Source organism: Salvelinus sp. IW2-2015, unplaced genomic scaffold (assembly GCF_002910315.2).
Source record: "Salvelinus sp. IW2-2015 unplaced genomic scaffold, ASM291031v2 Un_scaffold5341, whole genome shotgun sequence".
Lineage (NCBI taxonomy): Eukaryota > Metazoa > Chordata > Actinopteri > Salmoniformes > Salmonidae > Salvelinus > Salvelinus sp. IW2-2015.
Window position 1 is genome coordinate 1 of NW_019946606.1, and position 9,235 is coordinate 9,235.

The 9,235-nt window shown below is 48.8% G+C and overlaps 1 long non-coding RNA gene across 1 annotated transcript; it reads left to right on the forward strand.

The window, feature by feature from the left end:
• Positions 1-672: 672 nt before the first annotated feature.
• On the forward strand, positions 673-9,000 carry LOC139026635 (uncharacterized). Its single transcript, XR_011478492.1, has 3 exons — positions 673-777; positions 959-1,050; positions 8,633-9,000. It is a non-coding gene; the product is annotated as an uncharacterized lncRNA (long non-coding RNA).
• The last annotated feature ends 235 nt before the right edge of the window (positions 9,001-9,235 follow it).

Here is a 9,235-nt window from a genome sequence, read left to right on the forward strand (position 1 = left end):
CTAGCCCATCCTTACCTTACTGCTGACAGTATGCTAGCAGTTAGCTGAATGCTAGCCCATCCTTACCTTACTGCTGACAGTATACTAGCCCATCCTTACCTTACTGCTGACTGTATTCTAGCCCATCCTTACCTTACTGCTGACTGTATTCTAGCCCATCCTTACCTTACTGCTGACTGTATGCTAGCAGCTAGCTGTATGCTAGCCCATCCTTACCTTACTGCTGACTGTATGCTAGCAGCTAGCTGTATGTTAGCCCATCCGTACCTTACTGCTGACAGTATGCTAGCAGCTAGCTGTATGCTAGCCCATCCTTACCTTACTGCTGACAGTATGCTAGCCCATCCTTACCTTGCTGCTGACTGTATGCTAGCAGTTAGCTGTATGCTAGCCCATCCTTACCTTACTGCTGACAGTATGCTAGCAGCTNAGCCCATCCTTACCTTACTGCTGACAGTATGCTAGCAGCTAGCTGTATGCTAGCCCATCCTTACCTTACTGCTGACTGTATGCTAGCAGCTAGCTCTCTCTATTGTCCATTATTTACCTCTCCCACTATGCTAGCTCAGTCAATAGCCCTCCTCACCGCTCCATCCCTGACTGAATGTTAGTTAGCTCACTCTGTAGAATAATTGACCAACTCATCCTCACCTCCATCCCTTTCCAGGTGTCCGTCCTCGGTCCTCCATGAGTGCTCCAGAGAGCTACAGGGGGGAGACAGAGAGGGGTACAGGGACACCCTCAGAGAGCCCACCCTTGAGAGTACACGGTCGGCAGGTGATTCACTGCTCCCTATTTACTCCTACCTCTACATTAGATGACCTCTAGATGACCTCTACTGTCTGTCTCCTACCTCCACATTAGATGACCTCTAGATGACCTCTACTGTGCCTGTGGTAACCCTGTAGGACACATTCATCTCATCTCACCCCTCTTCTCTTCCTCCCCCTCTCTACAGAGGCCAAGTGGCACATCCCATCCACCAAGATCCTCAACTCTCGGAAACAAAGAGATGGGGGCAAGGAGTCGCCCAACAAGCAGAACCGGGGGGTAAGTGACTGGGTGTGGGCTGTGGCTATGGGGGTGTCAAAGGCTGGGGTTGTCACATCTCTGGGTGTCTGGTTGGTAGAGAGGAGGGTGTCTGGTTGGTGGAGAGGAGGGTGTCTGGTTGGTAGAGAGGAGGGTGTCTGGTTGGTGGAGAGGAGGGTGTCTGGTTGGTAGAGAGGAGGGTGTCTGGTTGGTAGAGAGGAGGGTGTCTGGTTGGTAGAGGAGGAGGGTTGTACTGGTTGGTGAGGAAGGAGGGTGTCTGTTGGTAGAAGGAGGAGGGTGTCTGGTTGGTGATGAGGGATGGGTGTTTGGTTGGTAGAGAGGAGGGTGTCTGTTGCGTAGAGGGAGCAGGGGTCTGGTTGGTAGAGAGGAGGGTGTCTGGTTGGTGGAGAGGAGGGTGTCTGGTTGGTAGAGAGGAGGGGTGTCTGGTTGGTGGAGAAGGAGGGTTTGTTGGTAGAGAGGAGGGTGTCTGGTTGGTCGATAGGGGAGGGTGTCTGGTTGGTAGAGAGGAGGGTGTCTGGTGGTGGAGAGGAGGGTGTCTGGTGGTAGAGAGGAGGGGGTGTCTGGTTGGTTAGAGTAGGAGGGTGTCTGGTTGGTAGAGAGGAGGGTGGTCTGGTTGGTGAGAGAGGAGGGTGGTCTGGTTGTAGAAAGGGAGGGTGTCTGGTTGGTAGAGGGAGGGTGTTCTGGTTGGTAAGAGAGGAGGGTGTCTGGGTTTGGTGAGAGGAGGGTGTCTGGTTGGTAGAGAGGAGGGTGCCTGGTTGGGTAGACGGAGGAGGGTGTCTGGTTGGAGGAGGAGGGTCTGGTTGCGGTCAGAGGAGGAGGTGGTGTCTGGTTGGTAGAGAGGAGGGTGGTGTGGTTTGTTAGAGAGGAGGTTGGTCTGGTTGGTAGAGAGGAGGGTGTCTGTTGGTGGGAGAGGAGGGTGTCTGGTTTGGTAAGGGAGAGGAGGTGTCTGGTTGGTAGAGTTGGAAGGAGGGTGGTCTGGTTGGTAGAGAGGAGGGTTCTGGTTGGTAGAGAGAGGAGGGTGTCTGGTTGGTAGAGAGGAGGGTGTCTGTTGGTAGAGAGGAGGGTGTCTGGTTGGTAGGAGAGGGTGTCTGGTTGGTAAGGAGGAGGGTGTTCTGGTTTGGTAGAGAGGAGGGTGTCTTGGTTGGTAGAGAGGAGGGGTCTGGTTGGTAGAGGAGGAAGGGTGTCCTGGTTGGTGGAGAGGGTGGTGTCTGTTGGTAGAGAGGAGGGTGTCTGGTTGGTAAGAGGAGGAGGGTGTCTGGGTTGGTAGAGAGGGGAAGGTGTCTGGTTGGTAAGAGAGGGTGTCTGGTTGGTGTAGAAGGAGGGTGTCTGTGTTGGTTAGAGAGGAGGGTGTCTGGTTTGGTAGATGAGTGTGAGGGTTCTGGTTGGGTAGGAGGAGGGTGTCTGGTTGGTAGAGAGGAGGGTGTTGGTTGGTAAGAGAGGGGAGGTGTCTGGTTGGTAGAGGAGGGTCTGTTGGTAGATGAGGAGGAGGTGTCTGGTTGGTAGAGAGGGAAGGGTGTCTGGTTGGTAGAGAGGAGGGTAGTCCTGGTTGGTAGAAGAGGAGGGTGTCTGGTTGGTAGAGAGTGGTGGGTAGTATATGGGGCTTTGGAGACAAAACGGATGGCACTGTGATAGACTGCATCCAGTTTGCTGAGTAGAGTGTTGGAGGTTATTTTGTAAATGACATCGCCAAAGTCGAGGATCGGTAGGATAGTCAGTTTTACGAGGGTATGTTTGGCAGCGTGAGTGAAGGATGCTTTGTTGCGAAATAGGAAGCCAATTCTAGATTTAATTTTGGATTGGAGATGTTTAATATGAGTCTGGAAGGAGAGTTTACAGTCTAGCTAGACACCTAGTGTGAGCAGACCAAGTAATTTGGGGTCACTAAAGTGGAAAGGTGGAATAAACGAGTCAGGAGTAGGTTTTCTTGATTGAGCACAGTTCTCTATTGAGGGATTTCTATCAATATAAACACAATCAATGAGAATCTCCCAAGGAACAACATACACCTTCTTCACCTTCTTCTTTAGATGACACAGGAACACAAGACGATTATCTTTAAACTATAACAACAATTACAGATTTGTCACCGTCTTAATGGATCTTCTTGCTCCTCTCTCTTGGTCTCCTCCAGAGATAGTTTGTCTTCCCCCTTATCTGCTGGGGAAAGAGAATATGTCATTAGTACCGTCAGCTGTTCTTAATTGCCTTGTATCACATGCCTTGTTGGGCTATTATCCGTGAGCCCAGCCTGCCCTTCTGGTGGTCCTTCCACACTAGGTATTTGTAGTTGTCCACATATTCTAAGTCAGAACCGTCCAGAGTAGTGATGCCAGTCGGGCGGGTGGGTGCAGGCAGCGATCGGTTGAAAAGCATGCATTTAGTTTTACTAGCGTTTAAGAGCAGTTGGAGGCCCCGGAAGGAGAGTTGTATGTCATCGAAGCTCGTTTGGAGGTTTGTTAACACAGTGTCCAAAGAAGGGCCAGATGTATACAGAATGGTGTCTTCTGCGTAGAGGTGGTTTAAGGAATCACCTGCAGCAAGAGCGAAATCATTGATACATACAGAGAAAAGAGTCAGCCCGAGAATTGAACCCTGTGCTACCTCCATAGAGACTGCCAGAGGTCCGGACAACAGGCCCTCCGATTTGACACAATGAACTCTATCTGAGAAGCAGTTGGTGAAACAGGCGAGGCAGTCATTTGAGAAACCAAGGCTGTTGAGTCTGCCGATAAGAATGCAGTGATTGACAGAGTCGAAAGCCTTGGCCAGGTCYATGAAGACGGCTGCACAGTAATGTCTCTTATCGATGGCGGTTATGATATCGTTTAGTACTTTGAGCGTGGCTGAGGTGCACCTGTGACCAGCTCGGAAAACGGATTGCACAGCGGTGGGATTCGAAGTGGTCAGTAATCTGTTTGTTAACTTGGCTTTCGAAGACTTTAGAGAGGCAGGGCAGGATGGGTATAGATCTGTAACAGTTTGGGTCTAGAGTGTCACCCCCTTTGAAGAGGGGGATGACCGCAGAAGCTTTCCAATCTTTGGGAATCTCAGACGATACGAAAGAGAGTTTGAACAGACTGGTAATAGGGGTTGCAACAATGGCGGCAGATAATTTTAGAAAGAGAGGGTCCAGATTGTCTAGCCCGGCTGATTTGTACGGGTCCAGGTTTTGCAGCTCTTTCAGAACATCAGCTGTCTGGATTTGGGTGAAGGAGAAGTGGGGGAGTCTCGGGCAAGTAGCTGCGGGGGGTGCGTAGCTGTTGGTCCGGGGTAGGGGTAGCCAGGAGGAAAGCATGGCCAGCCATAGAGAAATGCTTATTGAAATTCTCAATTATAGTGGATTTATCGGTGGTGACCGTGTTACCTAGTTTCAGTGCAGTGGGCAGCTGGGAGGACGTGCTCTTATTCTCCATGGACTTTACAGTGTCCCAAAACCTTTTGGAGTTATAGCTACAAGATGCAAATTTCTGTTTGAAAAAGCTAGCCTTTGCTTTCCTAACTGTCTGTGTGTATTGGTTCCTGACTTTCCTGAAAAAGTTGCATATCGCGGGGACTATTCGATGCTTGTGCAGTCTGCCACAGGATGTTTTTGTGCTGGTCGAGGGCAGTCAGGTCTGGAGTGAACCAAGGGCTATATCTGTTCTTAGTTCTATTTTTTTTTAAATGGTTCCTGCTTATTTAAGATGGTGAGGAAACTACTTTTAAAGAACGACCAGGCATCCTTGACTGACGGGATGAGGTCAATATCCTTCCAGGATACCCGGGCCAGGTCGATTAGAAAGGCCTGCTTGCAGAAGTGTTTTAGGGAGCGTTTGACAGTGATGAGGGGTGGTCGTTTGACCGTGGACCCATAGCAGATGCAGGCAATGAGGCAGTGATCGCTGAGATCCTGATTGAAAACAGCAGAGGTGTATTTGGAGGGCAAGTTGGTCTGGATAATATCTATGAGGGTGCCCGTGTTACGGATTTAGGGTTGTACCTGGTGGGTTCCTTGATGATTTGTGAGATTGAGGGCATCTAGCTTAGATTGTAGGACTGCCGGGGTGTTGACCTCTCTAGGGTACGTGAGACGCTAACGTCCACCCTTACCAACATCCAGTGAAAGTGCAGGGCGCCAAATCAAACAACAGAAATCTCATAATTAAAATTCCTCAAAACATACATGATTATACACCATTAAAGAAACACTTGTTGTTAATCCCACCACAGGGTCCGATTTCAAAAAGGCTTTACGACGAAAGCACACCATGCGATTATGTTAGGGTCAGTACCTAGTCAAAAAAACACAGCCATTTTTTCCAGCAAAGAGAGGAGTCACAAAAAGCAAAATAGAGGATAAAATTAATCACTAACCTTTGATGATCTTCATCAGATGACACTCATAGGACTTCATGTTACACAATACATGTATGTTTTGTTCGATAAAGTTCATATTTATATCCAAAAATCTCAGTTTACATTGGCGCGTTATGTTCAGTAGTTCCAAAACATCCGGTGATTTTGCAGAGAGCCACATCAATTTACAGAAATACTCATAATAAACATTGCTAAAAGATACAAGTGTTATGCATGGAATTTTAGATCAACTTCTCCTTAATGCAACTGCTGTGTCAGATTTCAAAAAAACTTTACAGAAAAAGCGCACCATGCAAAAATCTGAGTACAGCGCTCAGACACAAAATCAAGCCATACAGATATCCGCCATGTTGTGGAATCAACAGAAGCTAGAAATACCATTATAAATATTAACTTACCTTTTATGATCTTCATCAGAATGCACTCCCAGGAAACCCAGTTCCACAATAAATGTTTGTTTTGTTCGATGAAGTCCATCATTTATGTCCAAATACCTCCTTTTTGTTCGCACGTTTAGCCCAGTAATCCAAATTCATGAGGCGCGATCATTAGGTCCAGACGAAAGTCCAAAAGTTCCGTTACAGTCCTTAGAAACATGTCAAACGATGTATGGAATCAATCTTTAGTATGTTTTTAACATAAATCGTCAATAATGTTCCAACCGGAGAATTCCTTTGTCTTCAGAAATGCGATGGAACTCAAGCTAACTCTTACGTGAACGCGCGTGGTCAGCTCATGGCACTCTGGGAGAGACCTTACTCAATCCCCTCTCATTCGCCCCCACTTCACAGTAGAAGCCTCAAACAAGGTTCTAAAGACTGTTGACATCTAGTGGAAGCCTTAAGAAGTGCAATATGACCCCATTTCCACTGTATCTTGGATAAGCAAAGAGTTGAAAAACTACAAACCTCAGATTTCCCACTTCCTGGTTGGATTCTTTCTCAGGTTTTTGCCTGCCATATGAGTTCTGTTATACTCACAGACATCTGGGCACACTTTTCATCCGGACGTGAAAATACTGCCCCCTACCCCAAATAAGTTAAGCATATCCCAGTTTAGATCACCTAACAGAACGAACTCTGAAGATAGATGGGGGTGCAATCAATTCACATATGGTGTCCAAGGCACAGCTGGGAGCTGAGGGGGGTCTATAACAGGCGGCAACAGTGAGAGACTTATTTATGGAGAGATAAAAAAAAATAATTAGAAGCTCGAATTGTTTGGGTACAGACCTGGAAAATATGACATAACTTTGAAGGCTATCTCTGCAATAGATTGCAACTCCTCCCCCTTTGGCAATTCTATCTTGACGGAAAATGTTGTAGTTGGGGATGGAAATCTCAGAATTCAGCCAGGATTCAAACACGGCAAGGACATCAGGGTTGGCGGAGTGTGCCAATTAGTGAGTAAAACAAACTTAGGGAGGAGGCTTCTGATGTTAACATGTTACAGAAGTCAACAAATGAGAGCGCCTGGGGACACGCAGGGCCTGGGTTTACCTCCACATCACCCGAGGAACAGAGGAGGAATAGGATTAGGGTACGGCTAAAGGCTATTAAAACTGGTCGTCTAGTGCATTGGGGACAGAGAATGAAAGGAGCAGATTTCTGGGCGTGGTAGGATAGATTCAGGGCATAATGTACAGACAGGGGTATGGTGGGGTGCAGGTACAGTGGAGTAAACCCAGACATTGAGTGACAATAAGAGAGGTTGCATCTCTGGACACGCTAGTTATGCTGGGTGAGGTCACCGCATGTGTGGGAGATGGGACAAAAGAGGTGTCTGAGGCATGTTGAGTGGGACTAGGGTCTCCGCAGTGAACTAAAAACAATGCTAACTATCCTAAACAACAGTATACAAGGCATATTGACATTTGAGAGAGACATAAAGCGAGGCATAAAGCAATCACAGGTGTTGATTGGGAGAGCTAGCTAAGACAACAACGGGTAAGACAACAACAGCTAATCAGCTAAGACAACAACAACAGGTAAAATGGCGATGAATGAGCAAGAGAGGGTCAGTTACATACACACACGGCTTGAGTTTGAGGCTGGGGCCGACAGATAAACAAACAAACTGATCCACTGAGCAGGTCGGGAGATGGGCCTGGCTCAAGGCTAGCTTTGGGGCTGGGCCACTGGGTAGCAGCTAGCTAGCTGTGATGATCAGGAGTAGTGTCCAGGGCTTACGGCAGAATCCGGTGTTGTAGTGGAGAAAACAGTCCGGTATGCTCAGGGTTTTAAACGCGCTGTGCAGACTGGCAGGTGGCGAGTATTTTCCTAATTGCATCTGTGTCTGTGCTAAAGGTAAAGGCCGCTAGCAGTGGCTAACAGTAGTAGTTATTTAGCTGGCTACTTCTGATTACAGATCCGTATCACATTGGGTGAGGCGGGTTGCCGGAAGGTATTTTAATTTAAAAATGGATCAATAGATTGAAAATATATTGAAATATACTAAAAAAGAACGAAATGACACAAGAAAACGAGAAACAACGTCTGCACTGCTTACGCCATCTTGGATCTGCCATTGGGTGTGTACCCCCTCTCTACTCAGTCCTCTCTCTCTCCATCTCTCTAACTCTCTCTCTCTCCTCCTCCTGCTCCTCCCTCTCCTCTCTCTTCCCTCTCCTCTCTCTCCTCTCTTCCACTTCCTCTCCTCTCCTCTTCCCTCTCCCTCTCTCTCTCTTCTTCTCTCTCGTCTCTCTCTCGTCTCTTCTCTCTCTCTCTCTCCTCTCTCTCTCTCTCTCTCTTCTCTCTTCATCTCTCTCTCCTCTCTCTCCTCTCCTTCTCTCCTGCCTCTCTAACGCTCTCTTCCTCCTCTCTCCTCCTCCCTTCTCGCTTCTCTCTCCTCCTCTCCTTCCTCCTCCTCTCCTCCTTTCTTCTCTCTCCTCTCCTTCTCTCCTCTCCTCCTCTCCCTCTCTCTCTCCTCCTCTTTAACGCTCTCTCTCCCTCCTCTCTCCTCCTCCTTCTCGCTCTCTCGCTCTATCTCCTCTCTCCTCTCCTCCTCTCCTTCTCTCCTCTCTCTCCTCTCCTCCTCTCCTTCTCTCTCTCTCCCTTCTCTCTTCCTCCTCTCTAACGCTCTCTGCTCCTCCTCTCTCTCTCTCCTTTCCTCTCCTCTCCTCCTCTCCTCCAACGCCTCTCTCCTTCTCTAACTCTCTCTCTCTCTCTCTCTCTCTTCTCTCTCTCCTCTCTCCTCCTCTCTCTCCTCTCTCCTCTCCTCTGTACAGGGAGAAAAGACATCAGCACTCCAGCTGTAACACCCCTCCTCCTCCAACGCCTCCTCCAATAACAGTGATGATAAACACTTTGGACTCTGGAGATCTGATGGATCCCTGAGATCCTGGGGTTGACGTACATTAAACGAGCCTCAACAGACGCGGGATCGCAGACAACCCTCTGTATGGGGCCTGGGGGGAGGTTACTAATGCAGGGGTTGTGGGGGTGAGGGGGGACACCCCAAGGATGGCTGCGAAGGAGAGGATCATGGGAAACTGTACCTGCCGCAGGATATGCGTCAGCGATCATGACTGGTCACGTGACAGAGGGAAGCATTGGGGACCTGAGTTGAGATTCGTCACATTCACACCTCTCCCCCTCCAGGTACAGTCTCTCTCCTGCTCCTCTCTCTCCTCTCCTCTCCTCTCCTCTCTCCTCTCCTCTCCTCTCGCTCTCCTCTCCTCTCCTCTCCTCTCCTCTCCTCTCCTCTCCTCTCCTCTCCTCTCCTCTCACTCCAGGTACAGTCCCTCTCCTCTCCTCTCCTCTCCTCCCCCTCCTCCCTCTCCTCTCACTCTCCTCTCTCTCGCTCTCCTCTCCTCTCTCTCCTCTCATCC